The sequence below is a fragment of the Entelurus aequoreus genome, linkage group LG04, assembly GCF_033978785.1.
Source record: "Entelurus aequoreus isolate RoL-2023_Sb linkage group LG04, RoL_Eaeq_v1.1, whole genome shotgun sequence".
NCBI lineage: Eukaryota > Metazoa > Chordata > Actinopteri > Syngnathiformes > Syngnathidae > Entelurus > Entelurus aequoreus.
The window spans coordinates 44178307-44196863 of NC_084734.1; the positions used below are offsets into that span (position 1 = coordinate 44178307).

General features: G+C 45.1%; 1 long non-coding RNA gene across 4 annotated transcripts in view; it reads right to left on the reverse strand.

The window, feature by feature from the left end:
- The window catches only part of LOC133648659 (uncharacterized), a 71967-nt gene that overhangs the window by 52042 nt on the left and 1368 nt on the right, over window positions 1-18557 (reverse strand). For 2 of the 4 annotated variants that reach the window (XR_009825904.1, XR_009825906.1), the window contains exons 2-3: window positions 17472-17551; window positions 17303-17398 (exon numbers count right to left, since the gene is read on the reverse strand). This is a non-coding gene — a long non-coding RNA (uncharacterized LOC133648659). Of the gene's footprint in view, window positions 1-17298; window positions 17399-17471; window positions 17552-18557 lie in introns of all 4 variants that reach the window. The other 2 variants (XR_009825905.1, XR_009825907.1) reach the window with 1 other exon arrangement.

An 18557-nucleotide genomic window follows, 5' to 3' on the forward strand; every position in this document is an offset into this window, starting at 1 on the left:
TTGTTGTTACTATTCTGTGCTACTTTTAACTCTGGAGTTCCCATCCTACAATTCAGCCAGATTTTTTTTGGTCCATGTCTAAAAATAAATACATTGACATGTGATTTTATTGTTCTGTTTTTTTTTGCCAGTGCCGTAAAGCCACAATGCTTGGGGATTTGGAGTCTTGAATATTAACCGTCAAATCGAATCGTATCGTTCGAAATCGAATCGAATCGAATCGAAAAGGATATCGTTTTTTAATCGAATCGTAACCTGTGTATCTAGATGCATATCGAATCGTTTATCAGAGAGAGATGTGCAACCCTACACACTACCGTTCAAAAGTTTGGGGTAGTGTATATATATATATATATATATATATATATATATATATATATATATATATATATATATATATATATATATATATATATATATACACACTACCGTTCAAAAGTTTGGGGTCACCCAAACAATTTTGTGGAATAGCCTTCATTTCTAAGAACAAGAATAGACTGTCGAGTTTCAGATGAAAGTTCTCTTTTTCTGGCCATTTTGAGCGTTTAATTGACCCCACAAATGTGATGCTCCAGAAACTCAATCTGCTCAAAGGAAGGTCAGTTTTGTAGCTTCTGTAACGAGCTAAACTGTTTTCAGATGTGTGAACATGATTGCACAAGGGTTTTCTAATCATCAATTAGCCTTCTGAGCCAATGAGCAAACACATTGTACCATTAGAACACTGGAGTGATAGTTGCTGGAAATGGGCCTCTATACACCTATGTAGATATTGCACCAAAAACCAGACATTTGCAGATACAATGGTCATTTGCCACATTAGCAATGTATAGAGTGTATTTCTTTAAAGTTAAGACTAGTTTAAAGTTATCTTCATTGAAAAGTACAGTGCTTTTCCTTCAAAAATAAGGACATTTCAATGTGACCCCAAACTTTTGAACCGTAGTGTATATATATACATTTATATTCACTGTTACAAACAGCCCTCGGAGAGCAACCATGACTGCTATGTGGCCCTCAATGAAAAGGAGTTTTACACGCCTGGTCTAGACTCTTGGAGTCACTGACCGAGGGAAAAAGAGGGGATGGGAGGGGACGAGTTGAGGAAAGACGTCCAAAGGCTCACTGGTTTGTGTGCGTGTGTGTGTGTGCTCGCGCACAGGGTGCGTGTGATGCGTCAGTGCGTTAGATTTGTGGCAGAAGTGCTTGTAGCTAGTGCATGCTTCGTGCTGCCCCTGCTTGCTACTCTCTGCTTACAGCTATCGCCGCCAGCTAGCCCCTGGGTGGGTGAAAAGAGGAGCCGAGTGTGTAAGCCTCCTCCTGCTGGTACAAAGCCTCTCCACCACCAAGACTCCTGTGGTGCCTCCTCGTGGCCACACACGGTAAACTGCGTCTTTGCGGACACAGGCAAAACTGTAGGGGATCTCGGAGCAGCAGTGGGCCCCAGAGGCGAGGCGTGCTGGCCCACCAGTGTGTGGACACGCCCTGGCGTCCGCTAACCACTGCCCCATCTATGGGTTAAATAGATTATCCGCGGGTCGCCACCTTGTCGTGGTGGAGAGCCTTGTGTGTTCCAATGAACCTAAGAGCGATGCCGTCGGGAGCCTCGGCTCCTGGTAGGTTCACCATGGCGGTAAGGTCGAGGGGGAGGTTCCAGACGAAGCGCGATCCAAAAACCTCACGGCGGAGGATGGCGCGTCGCCCCCGGCAGTGAAGGTGGATGAAGGTTAAGGGTGCCTCACTGCCTACTGGGTGCACCGTGTGTGTTTGGCTACGGGAGTAAACCCCTAACGACAAATCTGTTGTGAAGACCCGCATCAGGCAGCCATCAACAGACCGGTGTGCTGGCAGTCTTCTGCAACTCCTTTCTGCAGAAGGTCGTCATGAGCTGTTCATGCCACTGGAAGACGTAGGGGGGAGCCAAGGTAGTGAGGGTAGTGACTGCGCACCACTTCCTTCACTCTAATCTACTCCTCGCGCAGGCCTGCTCCAAACACCCCCACCCCCTTTCCCACCCCATCCCCTCCCCTCCAAGTCCTGCGGTGATGGAGAAGGGTGGCAGATACAGGTCAGGATGTGACTGGGAGTATCTAGCCCAACTCTGCACGCAGGCGGCGTGGGACAGACGGTCGCTGAGGTACGGGACGGAACAGCGTGTCTCTTCGGCAGCTCCCCACGTGACTGAGCAGCCCCACCCTGCTCACCCTGAGATGGGAAGGGCCTAGAAAATGTGGCCTAAAAATGGTCTGTTCCTCCACTCCCGGGCAGCCTACCGCAGCTGCCGGGTCATCCCCCCATGCGGTCGAAAACACAAGAATAAAACCCGACTGACACTCACACTAGCGACTTGGAACGTCCGTACGCTTTTGGATGTGCGTGATGATTCATCTCGTCCCCGCAGAAGAACAGCGTTGGTGGCGCACGAACTGAAGAGGTATAACATCGACATTGCGGCCCTTAGCGAGACCCGCTTCCATGGGGAGGACTCCATAGTGGGAGAAGGATACACTTTTTTCTGGAAAGGGCTTCCGGAAGGCTCCCGCCGCCTCCATGGTGTAGGCTTCGCTGTGCGGACCTCCCTACTTCAGAAGCTTCCCGAATCTCCAGTTGGCATTAGCGAAAGGTTGATGACCTGGAGGATTCCCCTCACCAATAACCGTTACTGCACCCTCATCAGCGCCTATGCCCCAACACTGATTGCCGACCCTCAATGTAAGGAAGAGTTCTATGCCTCCCTGAACTCCGCCATCAGCAAAAGTGGGCTCGGACAGTGTACTGTGGAGGGAAGTGATGGGTCGGCATGGTGTTGGTAAGCTCAACAACAATGGTCTCCGTCTTCTCACTCTATGTTCTGAGCATCAACTGGTCATCACAAACACCTTGTTCCAACTGAAGAACAAGTACAAAACATCCTGGCAACACCCTCGCTCTAAACACTGGCATCTCCTAGATTACATCATCACCCGCCACACGGACAGAAAGGAGGTGCGCATCACTAGGGCCATGCGTGGAGCTGACTGTTGGACTGACCACCGCCTGATATTAACCAAGATGGACTTATAAATACGTCCTCAACAGAGAAAAACACCACCTTCCAAGAGGCTCAACTGCGATGCAGTCAACCAGCTCAGAAAAAAGGTAGCAGATCAGCTGTTCAAAATTCCTGAAGTACCACCAGATCTGGACACTGGACCTACCTGGAGCACCCTACGCACGGCCGTGGAGTCTATAGGGTACACCAGAAGGCGACATCAAGACTGGTTTAACAATAGTGCGCCAGGAATCTATGACCTGCTTCAAGCAAATCACAAGGCCCTTGCAGCTCACCTATCAAACCCTCAATCCACCGTCCTGAAGGCTCAGTTCATCCGTCTCAGAAGTGAAACCCAGCGCACCCTCAGAGCCATGGAGAACGACTGGTGGACCCAGAAGGCCCGCGAAATACAACATCACGCAGACACCAACAACTCTCATGCCTTTTACGACTCCATCAAGTCCATCTATGGCCCACAGAGGAAGAACATCACCCCAGTTAGATCAGCTGACGGCACCACTCTCTACAAGGACAAATAACAGATCCTGGACAGATGGGCTGAGCACTTCCGGGTACTGTTGAACACCACAAACCCTGTACAGACAGACATACTCTCTGACCTCCAATGCCTGCCCCCTGTAGACTCACTGGACTCCTCTCCCAGCTTCTCAGAAGTACTCAAGGCCATCAAGGGTCTAAAAAACAACAAGAGCCCAGGCCTTGACGAGATCCCGGGAGAAATCTTGAAGCACGGTGGATATCTCCTGCACCGCAGAATGCACCAGCTGATCACTGCCATCTGGTCGTCTGAAGTCATCCCGCAAGATTGGAAGGATGGGGCCGTACTCTGGCTCCCGCACACACTGGGAGTCAAATGTATTGTACATGCAAATTCACATATACTCACACACATACATACATAGGTACCTACGCTCCCACATACATATACAAATAAATACAGTACATATTTACACACTCAAAGTTCGTACATCCACACGCACATTCATTATACAAACATACTGTATACACATACTGTACATATACATTCACTGTAAAAACATACATATACACATACTGTACATGTACACTCACTGTACAAACACACACATACACATACTACACATATACATTCACTGTACAAACACACACATACATATACTGTACATATACATTCACTGTACAAACACACATATACACATACTGTACATATACATTCACTGTTCAAACACACATACTGTATACACATACTGTACATATACATTCGCTGTACACACATATACACATACTGTACATATACATTCACTGTACAATCACACATATACACATACTGTACATATACAAGTACATATGCACAGATACACTCATGCACATAATCACGTTTCATCAAACATATATTAACGTTGTTGCCCTAGGGTAAACTGGGTATAACACATGGCACACTGACAAAGCTTAACCTATTGTTACTACAACAATCTACAAGGTTAATGTAGGTTGCTTCTCTTTCTTCCCCTCCATTTTTCTGCATTCTTTCGTATCTCAAGTTATCATTACGTATATGTATTGTTGCATTTGAACAATTGTATTGTTGATAATAAAGGTAAAGTATTGGTATTGTTTATTATCAATAGCACTATTTCTATTGGTATTCATATTGCTCCATTTTTAGTGTAATAATGCTCATTGTCATTTCTGTATTTTTATTTTCGCTAACTGCTTATTTGCTATTACTTTTACCATCATATTTGTACATGTCGTATTTGCTGATGTTGCTCTGTTGTTGTTGTTGTTGTTGTTGTTGTTGTTGTGTTTGCTGTTGTTGTTTTTGTCTCTCTGTCTAATCCCCCTCTTGTCCCCACAATTCCCCCCTCTGTCTTCCTTTTTCTCTCTTTCTATCACCTCCTGCTCCGGCCCGGCTGCACCAAATGATAATATAAATACATTTAATAAAGTCAAAATACAAGTAAGGCAGCAAGAGAAGTATCCTACACTTCTCTTTTGTAAAGTAAATCTGAACAGCCGATATGGGCATCTACATCTGCTATATGATTTGCCCGAGAAGCTGGGCAGGACATTATAAAAAAAAAAAAAAGATTGGAAGGATGCTAACATCATAACGATCTATAAACGCAAAGGCGACAAAGCAGACTGCGGCAACAGCAGAGGTATCTCCCTACTATCTGCAGCTGGGAAGGTGCTAGCAAGGATCATGTTACATCGTGTAGCAACTCATGTAACCGAAAACATCCTGCCCGAATCTCAATGCGGCTTTAGACGTGATCGGAGCACCGCAGACATGATCTTTGTTGCCATACAGGTACAGGAAAAATGCAGAGAACATCGCAAAGACCTGTGCATGGCATTCATTGACCTGTCCAAGGCCTTCGATACAGTAAACCGGGACTTGCTGTGGGAAGTACTTGGAAAACTAGGTGTACCAGCAAAGTTTTGCAACCTACTGCGACAGCTACATGATGGCATGCAGGCCTGTGTGAGCAACGGCGGCCAACAATCCCCATTTTTCAGTGTGAATGTGGGGGTCAAGCAAGGGTGTGTCCTTGCCCCAACCATATTCAACATGTTCATTTCCACTGTCACCCTCCTGTCCCATAAACACCTGGACCCCACAGATGGGATTCAGATACAATACCGGCTAGATGGTAACCTTTTTAACATCCGTCGCCTCCAAGCCACCACTAAACTCACCACCCAGCATATTCTGGAACTACAGTATGCAGATGACTGCGCTGTACTTGCACACTCACCAGAGTCTCTCCAGCGCGCACTGAATGTGGTAGCCTCCATCTACAGTGCCATTGGTCTTCAGATAAACACCAAGAAAACACAAATACTCGTGCAGGAGTTCACTCCCCAGCCAAACACGCCGATCTTCACCCTTGACGGGCACCCATTAGCCACCGTCCCCCATTTTACCTACCTCGGTAGCACCCTGTCGCCATCCTGCACCATTGACGATGACGTCCAGGCCCGTATTGGCCTGGCCTCTGCTGCCTTTGGAAGGCTACGGTCCAGGGTTTTCTTGAACAGGAATCTAACCATCTCCACCAAGACAGCCGTGTATAAGGCAGTCTGCCTCTCCACGCTGCTCTATAGTTCTGAAACCTGGACACCCTACCAGAGGCACATCCAGAGTCTCGAGGCCTTCCACATCCGCTGCCTCCAAAGGATCCTAGGTCTAACCTGGGAAGACAGGGTGCCCTACACTGAAATTTATGACCGGACCAACACACCCAGCATCACAGCACTCCTTGGCCAAAAAAACCTAAGATGGGTCGGACATGTTGAGTTGAGTTGAGTTTGAGTTTATTTCGAACATGCAAGCATACAGCATGATACATCACAATTTCCAGTTTCTCTTTTCAACATGTTCGAAAAGGAGTAGGAAGAAGCAGAGCTTATTTAATCCTACCCCTTTTCTTTACATAACAGTTTCTGAAACTTTTTTTATTCACTTCCTGTTCTCAATTTATTCACAATAAACTCCATATGTAATCACAATAAAAATAAATAAATAAATAATAGTAAGAATTTAATAATAATAATTGGTGAAGAAAGTCATATTTCATATGATGAGATAAGTAAGATTACTTTAAGAATGAATGGATGATCCGTATGCCAGCCCACCGTCTGCCCCGTCAGATATTGTATGGCCAGCTTTCAGTCGGTCAAAGGTCTGCCGCGGGCCAGAAAAAAACAGCACAAGGACCACATCAAAACTCTCCTGAAAAAGTGTGACATCAAACCACCAGCACTGGAGTCCCTGGCTGCTGACCGCCAGACCTGGAGCTCTACCTGCCACCAGGGAATCACTCATCTTCAGGAGAAGTTCACAGAGCGGAGAGCACAGCGGCGTGCACAAAGACACCAACGTGCCACAGCACCAGCGACCATCACTGCTGCCTTCCCCTGCCCCTCCTGTGACAAAGTCTGTGGATCACGCATAGGCCTGAGCATCCACCTGGCTATGCACAGGCGAAAGGCACAACAATAACCAATCCAATACTTAGTTTAGAGCAACGTCATCATCGACATCGATGGACTGCCATAAGCAAGTAAGTGTGCATGTGTGTGTGTCTGCGTGTGTGTGTGTGCGTATAATGCGGCCATGGCCTTGATACGACAGTGCAAACGCAAATATGTGTCTTGACTCCAGCAAAGTTTTGTAAAACTATCATAGAAGAACTTCTAAGATGGAATGCAATCATTTTGGGGTATGCTTCCAAACTTGAAATTATCCGTTCCAGGTCGAACTGTGGTCATCATAAACTCTTAATCCGTACTAACCATGTTTCAAATCATTTTAAAGTACAAGGGTCAGTGCGATTGCATCCATGGTAACTGTTCAATACACACCTTCTATACTGTATGTCACTGTTACTGGAAGAAGGTCAACTCAAAGCTCAAACTAAACAATTTTAGAAAAACAGAAGACAATTTGAACCAGAAAAACTGAAATTGGGAAATGTCAAACAAGCAAACATTCAGAGTCAGCGTTTTAAAGCTGACACTTCCAGGTACAAGTATCATTCCTTTACCGCTTAAACCTGCAGATCAAACACCATCATGCACTCTTATCCGATCATAAAGATATGTACATTTAACATAGACAGTAATCATCAAAGTCTCCCTTTTACTTTACAATAAAAATACAGATGACATTAATTTAATGCAAAACAAGCATAAATCAAAAAGCCGCTTGCCAAGAAATTGCGCTACATTCACGCAACCATTTGTATTTATTGCTCGGCAAGGGTTCACTGAAAGTAGCGGAAGGACAAACCGCCACAGATCGCTCATTAGGACCGAGACCGGCGTCGGGCCTGGCCAGGCTCGGTTGTGGCCGTGGAGAATAAAGTGAACACTGCAGTTTTCTTCTTGGATCATTCTTCTCAGTTACCATCACTTCGTCTGCCGCGATTATGAGTCATAGCTGTTAAGGAGCTGGGGGGCTCGCAAGGACAACAGCGTACTCTTGCTGCATTCAAATGAGACGAACGCAACAGTCATCAAGATTAAAGATCACTGCTGGCAATAATGTTTGGTGTCCCCGCTTGTTGTTTTGATCGCAGTTTGATTACACAAAAACTGCAAAAGGCATTACTCAAAAACATTGTACTACATGGGCCACGAAAGAAGAAGATAAATGTTGTTGCAGATCCAGTAAAGTTCATTGATTCTCCCCCCCATATTTTTTGCTGTTGTAAAATGTAAAAAATCAATTGTGCAGGTACAGTAGAAAACTAGAAGCTCAGAATTTTACCATAAAAAGTATGCTAGTTTTTACCTAGGATTACTCTAAATCAGGGGTGAATACTGAAAAGTCAAAACATGCGCGGGGCATATTGTATATTTTTTCTTTAGTAAACATTTTTTTTTAAATGCTGAAAACAGGCGGTATACATATTTAATGACAACACTTTGTGTAAACGTTGTGTTATAATCATTACATTACTTTCTTTCTTTTCTTTTTTTTACATTTTTACTTTTTTTAGGATTGATTTTATTTCGACAATCTGTGGTGGGCCAACAAAGCTTGAGCTTCAGGTCACAAATGGCCCCTGGGCCACACTTTGGACACACTGCTCTGAATGGAAAAAAGATACCAATGTTATTTTTATGGTAAATTCTGGCAAGTAAGGTGTAATTTTTTTCCATTTTAACACGAAAATTCTGGCGACTGACCTGCATTTTTACTGTAAAATCTACACACATTTTTAACGCTATAGTGCCAACTAGCATTGAGGCCCCACCAGATCCAGCAGATGGTAAACAAAAAGGTGAATTATGACAGAACTGCATCAAAACACCCTTGATCATTTCAATCATTACTGTTATTATATTTGGCATGAATATTCTAGATTGAATTTAATTACGCTACCATTAGAGTCCATTTCCTTACAAGAATGCCCAGCATCCCATCATTTTACAAAACCCAAAACCAGTGAAGTTGGCACGTTGTATAAATCGTAAATAAAAACAGAATACAATGATTTGTAAATCATTTTCAACCTATATTCTATTGAATAGACTGCAAAGACAAGATACTTAACGTTCAAAATGGTAAACTTTGTTATTTTTTGCAAATAGTTTATTTGGAATTTGATCCCTACAACATTTTTCAAAAAAGCTGGCACAAGTGGCAAAAAAGACTGAGAAAGTTGATGAATGCTCATCAAACACTTATTTAGAACATCCCACAGGTGAACAGGCTAATTGGGAACAGGTGAAGTGAAGTGAATTATATTTATATAGCGCTTTTCTCTAGTGACTCAAAGCGCTCTACATAGTGAAACTCAATATCTAAGTTACATTTAAACCAGTGTAGGTTGCACTGGGAGCAGGTGGGTAAAGTGTCTTGCCCAAGGACACAACGGCAGTGACTAGGATGGCGGAAGCGGGGATCGAACCTGAAACCCTGAAGTTGCTGGCACGGCCGCTCTACCAACCGAGCTATACCGCCCCGTGGGTGCCATGATTGGGTATAAAAGCAGCTTTCATGAAATGCTCAGTCATTCACAAACAAGGATGGGGAAACGGTCACCACTTTGTGAACAAATGCGTGAGAAAATTGTCCAACACTTTAAGAACAACATTTCTCAACCAGCTATTGCAAGGAATTTAGGGATTTCACCATCTACGGTCCGTAATATCATCAAAAGGTTCAGAGAATCTGGAGAAATCACTGCACGTAAGCGATGATGTTACGGACCTTCGATCCCTCAGGCGGTATTGCATCAAAAAGTGACATCAGTGTGTAAAGGATATCACCATATGGGCTCAGGAACACTTCAGAAAACCACTTTCAGTAACTACAGTTTGTCGCTACATCTGTAAGTGCAAGTTAAAACTGTACTATGCAAAGCAAAAGCCATTTATCAACAACACCCACAAACGCCACCAGCTTCACTGGGCCCGAGCTCATCTAAGATGGACTGAAGCAAAGTGGAAAAGTGTTCTGTGATCTGACGAGTCCAAATTTCAAATTGTTTTTGGAAACTGTGGACGTCATGCCCTCCGGAACAAAGAGGAAAAGAACCATCCAGATTTTTATAGGCGCAAAGTTGAAAAGCCAGCATCTGTGATGGTATGGGGGTGTATTAGTGCCCAAGACATGGGTAACTTACACATCTGTGAAGGCACCATTAATGCTGAAAGGTACATACAGGTTTTGGAGCAACATATGTTGCCATCCAAGCAACATTATTATGGACGCCCCGGCTTATTTCAACAAGACAATGCCAAGCCACGTGTTACAACAGCGTGGCTTCATAGTAAGTCTTGATCCTACAAGTTTGTCAAATTATCGGCTAATTTGTAAATTACCTTTAGATCCATTTCAGTCTGGATACAAAGCTTTGCACAGTACTGAATCTGCACTTTTAAAGGTTTTTAATGATTTGCTTTTAATGTCTGACTCTGGCAGCTCAGCCATTTTAGTGCTTTTAGATCTTACAGCTGCCTTTGACACAGTCGACCACACAATTCTTTTAGACCGCCTAACAGACTGTGTGGGTGTCAGGGGGACTGCATTAGAGTGGTTCAGATCCTACCTGTCAGAGAGGTCCTTCTCTGTCAGGCTGGGGGACGCCACCTCTTCTTCTGCTCCGCTTTACTGTGGTGTCCCCCAGGGATCTATTCTAGCCCCCATCCTGTTCGCTCTATAGCTCCTCCCGATTGGAGAGATGTTTAAGAGGCATGTAGTGTCTTATCACTTTTATGCAGACGACTGCCAAATTTATATGCCGATTTCAAAAGGCCACGGCCCCCTGACACCTCTTCTCAACTGTCTATGCGACGTCAAGGCTTGGTTAGCCCAGAATTTTTTAATAATGAATGAGGGAAAAACGGAAAATTTAGTTTTTGGTCCGGCCCTCACTGACTTGGGACCATTGCAAAATTATGTACGTCCCAAAGTCACCAGCCTTGGCGTCACTATAGACAGCGATTTTAAACTTGACAAACAAGTCAATGGCGTTTTAAAATCGTGTTTTTATCATCTTCGTCTTTTAGCAAAGGTAAAACCATTTTTATCTTTTAACCTTTTTGAACTAGTCGTGCATGCTTTTATTTCAAGTCGTCTGGACTACTGCAATGCACGTTATGCTGGCATTAGCCAAAAAGCTCTCTCCCGGTTGCAGTTAGTCCAGAACGCGGCAGCACGACTTTTAACAGGGGCCAGGAAACGCCAGCATAAAACCTTAATTCTTGAGAGTTTGCACTGGCTCCCTGTTCATCTTAGAATTGATTTTAAAACCTTGCTGTTTGTTTTTAAAGCTTTACATGGACTGGCACGTCAGTATATCTCGGACCTCATCCGAATTTACAATCCTGCGCACGCTCTGAGGTCCGAGAGCCAGCTCCAGCTCGTAGTGCCCAAGACCAGACTTAAAACCAGGGGAGACAGGGCTTTCTCTGTGGTTGGCCCTAAGCTCTGGAACACTCTGCCCCTCCATGTTCGAACTTCTCCCACAGTGGAGGGTTTTAAGTCTCGTCTTAAGACCCACTTTTATTCTCTGGCTTTTAACACTACGTGAGTTGTGTGGTCCTCTGTTGTCCTCTGTGTTTTTAAAATTTCGATTTCTATTTACTGTTTTAATTGGTTTTACCCTTTAAAATCGTTTTTAGTCATATTTATTTTATATAGTTTTTTTTTATATTTGTTTTATATGTATTTATTTTTTGTTTTTATTCAGTCATTGGTGGAGCTAAGGATAATATTTGAATATTGTTTTTAATATTGTTGTGCAGCACTTTGGAAACATGTTGTTTAAATGTGCTATATAAATAAAGTGGATTGGATTGGATAGTAAAAGAGTGCGGGTACTAGACTGGCCTGCCAGTAGTCAAGACCTGTCTCCCATTGAAAATGTGTGGTGCAATATGAAGCCTAAAATACCACAACGGAGACCCCGGACTGTTAAACAACTTAAGCTGTACATCAGGTAAGAATGGGAAATAATTCCACCTGAAAAGCTTCAAAAATTTGTCTCCTCAGTTCCCAAACGTTTACTGAGTGTTGTTAAAAGGAAAGGCCAGGTAACACAGTGGTAAAAATGCCCTCGTGCCAACTTTTTTGCAATGTGTTGCTGCCATTAAATTCTAAGTTAATGATTATTTGCAAAAAAAATTTAGTTCCTCAGTTCGAACATTCAGTATCTTGTCTTTGCAGTCTATTCAATTGAATAGAAGTTGAAAAGGATTTGCAAACCATTATAATCTGTTTTTATTTACGATTAACACAACGTGCCAACTTCACTGGTTTTGGGTTATGTAAATTATATTATTAACTGTATCAACTCCTCTCCTGAGCTGCCACTTTATTGTGGAAGAGGAGTTTGAGTGTCCCAATGATCCTGGGAGCTATGTTGTCTGGGGGGCTTGATGCCCCCTGGTAGGGTCTACCAAGACAAACAGGTCTTAGGTGAGGGACCAGACAAAGAGCAGTTCGAAGACCTCAATGAAAAGACGAACGCAACAGTCATCAAGATTAAAGATCACTGCTGGCGATAATGTTTGGTTTCCCTGCTTGTTGTTTTGATCGCAGTTAGATTACACAAAACCTGCAAAAGATATTTCTTAAAAACTTTGTACCACAAAAGAAGACGATAAATGTTGTTGCAGATCCAGTAAAGTGAATGTATTCGAATCTATACCCGAGTGGTGTTTTGTTATCTGACTTTTCTGCTTGTCACAAATTATCCATAACAAACACAATGTTCAAACATAAGGGTGTCCATGTGTGCACTTGGCACCAAGACACTCTAGGTCGCAGTTCGATGATCGACTTTGTGGTTGTGTCATTGGATTTGCGGTCTCATGTTTAGGACACTCGAGTGAAGAGAGGGGTGTAGCTTTCACCGATCACCAACTGGTGGTGTGTTGGCTCAGATTGATGCCGTCAGACCTGGCAGGCCCAAACGCATTGTGAGGGTCTGCTGGGAACGTCTAGCAGAGTCTCCCATCAGAGAGTTTCAATTCCCCCCCTCCGGAAGAACACTGAATATTGCACGAGGGAGGCACTGGATATTGAGTTTGAGTGGACCATGTTCCGTGTCTCTATTGTCGAGGTGGCTGATAGAAGCTGTGGATGCAATGCGGTTGGAGCCTGTCGTGGCTGTAATCCCAGAACACGCTGGTGTCGGTGAGGAATGCCGTCAAGCTGAAGAAGGAGTCCTATCGGTCCTTTTGGCTCGTGGGACTCCAGGGGCAGCGGACAGATACCGACAGGTCAAACGGTAAACGGCGTCGGGAGTCACAGAGGCAGAAATTCGGACATGGGAGGAGTTCAGGGAAGCCATGGAAAACGACTTACTGGTGGCTTCTAAGCGGTTCTGGACCACCATCCGCTACCTAAGGAGGGCGAAGGAGTGCACCGTCAACCGTGTATGGTGGGGATGGTGTGCTGTTAACCTTCACTGGGGATGTTGTGGATAGTGGGAAAGAATACTTCGAAGACCTCCTTGATCCCACCTTAATGTCTTCCTATGAGGAACCAGTGCCTGGGTAATCTGTGGTGGACTCTTATTTCTGGGGCTGAGGTAGTAAAAAATTCTGCAGTGGCAGGGCCCGGGGGTAAATGAGATCCGCCCATAGTTCCTTAAGGCTCTGGATGCTGTGGGGCTGTCTTAGTTGACAAGACTCTGCAACATTGCGTGGACATCGGGGGCGGTGCCTCTGGATTGGCAGACCGGGGTAGTGGTTCCTCTCTTTAAAAAGGGGAACCGGAGGGTGTGTGGTGGGTGGGTTCACAATCCTCAGCCTTCCCGGTAAGGTCTATTCAGGTGTACAGCAGAGGAGGCTAAGCCGGTTAATCAAACCTCAGATCCAGGAAGAGCAGTATGGTTTTCGTCCAGCTCTATACTCTCGGCAGGATCCTCGAGGGTGCATGGGAGTTTGCCCAACCAGTCTACATGTGCTTTGTGGACTTGGAGAAGGCATTCAACTGTGTCCCTCTGGAAGTCCTGCCGGAGTGTTCAGAGAGTATGGGGTATCGGACCACCTGATTGAGGCAGTCTGTTTCCTGTATGACCGGTGTCAGAGCTTGGCCCGCATTGCCGGCCGTAAGTCTGACCCGTTTCCAATGACGATTGGACTGCGCCAGGGCTGCCCTTTGTCACCGGTTCTGTTCAAAACTAATGGACAGAATTTCTCGGTGCAGTGGCTGCAGGTTTAGACATCTGCTTTTTGCAGAAGATGTGGTCCTGGGCCCATCAACTTCACCATGTTCCTCACCATGTTTGGAGAAAAGCTCAACGGCACAGACCCTGAAGACGTGATCAGAATTTTTTTTGGGGGGGGGGGGGTTTCTGGCTTTAACTGGCCAGGACCTTCAGCTTTCACTGGACCGGTTCGCAGCCGAGTGTAAAGCAATTGAAATGAGTATCAGCACCGAGTAGATCGTGAGATCGACAAGCAATTTGGTGCGGCATCTGCAGTGATGCGGACCCTGTATCAATCTGTCGTGGTGAAGAAAAAGCTGAGCTGGAAGGCAAAGTTCTCAATTTACTGGTCGATCTACGTTCCTAGTCTCGCCTATGATCATGAGCTTTGGGATATGACAAAAAGGACAAGATCACGGGTACAAGCGGCCGAAATGAGTTTCTTACATTGGGTGGCAGGGCTCTCCCTTACAGATAGGGTGAGAAGCTTGGTCATTTGGAAGTCCCTCAGACTAAAGCAGCTACTCCTCCACGTCGAGAGGAGCCAGCTAAGGTAGTTCGGGCAGATGGTCTTGATGCCCTCCGAACGCCTCTCTGGGGCGTTGTTTAGGGTATGTTGGACCGGTGTAAGGCGACGGGCAAGACCAAGGACACGTTGGGGGGACTATATTTTCCAGCTGACCTGAGAACACCTCGGGATCCCTCGGGAGGAGCTGGACGAAGTGGCTGCGAAGAGGGATGTCTTGGCTTCTCTACTTTGGCGGCTGCCCACGCGACCCAACCTCGGATAAGTGGAAGAGGATGGATGAAATTGTATCAATTGTTTTAGTATTTAAACTGAAATATAAGCTAAATAGAATAAAAAGTAAAGGTCATGGGTTTATTTCCCGGGCTCAGGGTCTTTCTGTGTGGAGTTTACATGTTCTCCCTGTGACTGCATGGGTTCCCCTCCGGGTACTCCGACTTTCTCCCACCTTTAAAGGCCTACTGAAATGAAATTTTCTTATTTAAACGGGGATAGCAGATCCATTCTATGTGTCATACTTGATCATTTCGCGATATTGCCATATTTTTGCTGAAAGGATTTAGTAGAGAACATCGACGATAAAGTTTGTGTCGCTGATAAAAAAGCCTTGCCTGTACCGGAAGTAGCGTGACGTCACAGGTTGAAGGGCTCCTCACATTTGCACATTGTTTACACCAGCAGCGAGAACGATTCGGACCGAGAAAGCGACGATTACCCCATTAATTTGAGCCAAGATGAAAGATTTGTGGATGAGGAACGTGAGAGTGAAGGATTAGAGTGCAGTGCAGGACGTATCTTTTTTCGCTCTGACCGTAACTTAGGTACAAGGGCTCATTGGATTCCACACTCTCTCCTTTTTCTATTGTGGATCACGGATTTGTATTTTAAACCACCTCGGATACTATATCCTCTTGAAAATGAGAGTCGAGAACGCGAAATGGACATTCACAGTGACTTTTATCTCCACGACAAAACATCGGCGAAGCACTTTAGCTACGGAGCTAATGGGATAGCATCATGCTTAACTGCATATAGAAACAGACGAAATAAGCCCCTGACTGGAAGGATAGACAAAAGATCAACAATACTACCAATTTCTGGACCTGTAACCACATGGTTAATGTTGTGCCGCCTGGCGAAGCCTAGCAATGCTGTCGCTAACGACGCCATTGAAGCTAACTTAGCTACGGGACCTCGACAGAGCTATGCTAAAAACATTAGCTCTCCACCTACGCCAGCTTTCATCTGCTCATCACGACCCGTGCTCACCTGCGTTCCAGCGATCGACGGCGCGACGAAGGACTTCATCCGATCATCGATGCGGTCGGCGGCCCGGAGACGGAGGAAGTCAGGGTGAGGACAGCGGCGCGGCGGCGGGCGTTGTAGCTTTCGACGACACCCCGGCCGCCATCAGAGTCGGCAAGAAACATATATTTCCCCAAAGTTACGTACGTGACATGCACATAGCGCCACGCACGGACGGGCAAGCGATCAAATGTTTGGAAGAAAGCAGCGTACTCACGGTAGCGCGTCTGCTATCCAACTCAAAGACCTCCTGGTTGTGTTGCTGTAGCCAGCCGCTAATACACCGATCCCACCTACAGCTTTCTTCTTTCACTCTCCATTGTTAATTGAACAAATTGCAAAAGATTCACCAACACAGATGTCCAGAATACTGTGGAATTTTGCGATGAAAACAGAGCTGTTTGTATTGGGATACAATGTGTCCCAATACTTCCACTTCAACCCTTGACGTCACACGCAAACGTCATCATACCTAGACGTTTTCAGCCGGAAGTTTCCCGGGAAATTTAAAATTGCACTTTAGAAGTTAACCCGGCCGTATTGGCATGTGTTGCAATGTTAAGATATCCATCCATCCATCCATTTTCTACCGCTTATTCCCTTTCGAGGTCGCGGGGGGCGCTGGAGCCTATCTCAACTACAATCGGGCGGAAGGCGGGGTACACCCTGGACAAGTCGCCACCTCATCACAAGGCCAACACAGATAGACAGACAACATTCACACTCACATTCACACACTACGGCCAATTTAGTGTTGCCAATCAACCTATCCCCAGGTGCATGTCTTTGGAGGTGGGAGGAAGCCGGAGTACCCGGAGGGAACCCACACAGTCACGGGGAGAACATGCAAACTCCACACAGAAAGATCCCGAGGCCGGGATTGAACTCACGACTACTCAGGACCTTCGTATTGTGAGGCAGACGCACTAACCCTTCTTCCACCGTGCTGCCCTGTTAAGATATCATCATTGATATATAAACTATCAGACTACGTGGTCTGTAGTAGTGGGTTTCAGTAGGCCTTCAAAGACCTGCACCTGAGGATAGGCTGATTGGCAACACTAAATGGGCCCTAGTGTGTAAATGTAAATGTTGTCTATCCGTGTTGGCCCTGCGATGAGGTGGCCACTTGTCCAGGGTGTACGCTACCTTGGGCCTGAGAGCAGCTGGTATAGGCTCCAGGCCCCCTGCGACCCCAAGCATCACCATAAAAGCAAACAATTATGCATTAGTAACAAAACTATTGTGTCACTCACGTACTGTTGCAAGTCAGCTGGTGGATCATGTGACCTCTTCCACTTCCTGTTCTGCCTTCGAACCGTTTCAACAAACATTCGGTGACCCCAGGCAAGTCTACTGTAGGGTAAAAAACAGATTCAGAGACACATTTAAGCAGAACGACCTGCAGTAATCTCAGCCATGCATGTACCTCGCCTGCTAGTTTACGCATGTTGTCAGACACGTGATGACGTCTCACTACATGCTGGGAATGTTTCATATGTCACAGCGCTTTGCAAAAGAAGAGGGAGAATAACAAAAGGCAATTTCAATGAGGAGACAAATATTTTTGTAATTGCATACAGTTTACAGAAAAGAAGAAGCTATTATCGGTATTTGCGTCATCTTATCTCAGTTGTATCAAAGGTTACACCGACTCACTTCTCATCCATTTGCACATTCCATTTTACATTGAAATCTTTGTTTTGTCTCATGGCAGTACATTAACACCTACAGTATATATTTAGAAATACTGCAGCTGCAGCAGCTTAATACATGCAGACATGTTGATTTCAATCTTTCATATGGTTCAGTAGTCAGCTGCTACTGTGTGTGTGTGTGTGCGTGCGTGCGTGCGTGTGTATGCGGCAGCGATACAAACACAATGTTCCCAGTCTAGTGTAGAAAGAACAGTGTGGGGAAAAAAAAACTTTTGGGTCCTGAGTGCAGTATGAGTCACCGGAGCGAGGCAAGGCAGGCAGACTGCAGGCTTTTTGCAGGATTCATTATGATAAATGTACGCTATATGGATTTCTTTGTGTAGGAAAACAGAAACCTTGGCAACGGCAGAACAGCCTGCACTGTGAATCTTCAAGTAGCTGCAGCTCAGATGTTTACCAAAAGTGTTTATTTTTCTTAATTTCTGGCAATGATTTTTCGCAGGTGTCAGTGTAGTTTATAACTTGGATTACAGCATATAAAGTTAGTGTTAAGGCACTTAGTTTGACACATGAGCAGTGTTAGATTTTCTAAATGGAAAGAAATGTTAAAAATGAGAACCATGCCAAGCTACTGTACACACAAAAAGGATTACATTGGGCTTGCAATGGTGTTCATCTGTGCAATGGCGTCACCGTGTGGCTAAAATCTTACAAATGAATATTTTTGTAAAGGACATTAATTACTTCAATATGGTACGGCAATGAGGCGTTGGAGCATTCAAGAGGTGAAGAGTGCGCCTTTGTTCCATAAAAATCCGTGAATCGTTTGTTTTTCCATTTGAAACCACCACTAAAAA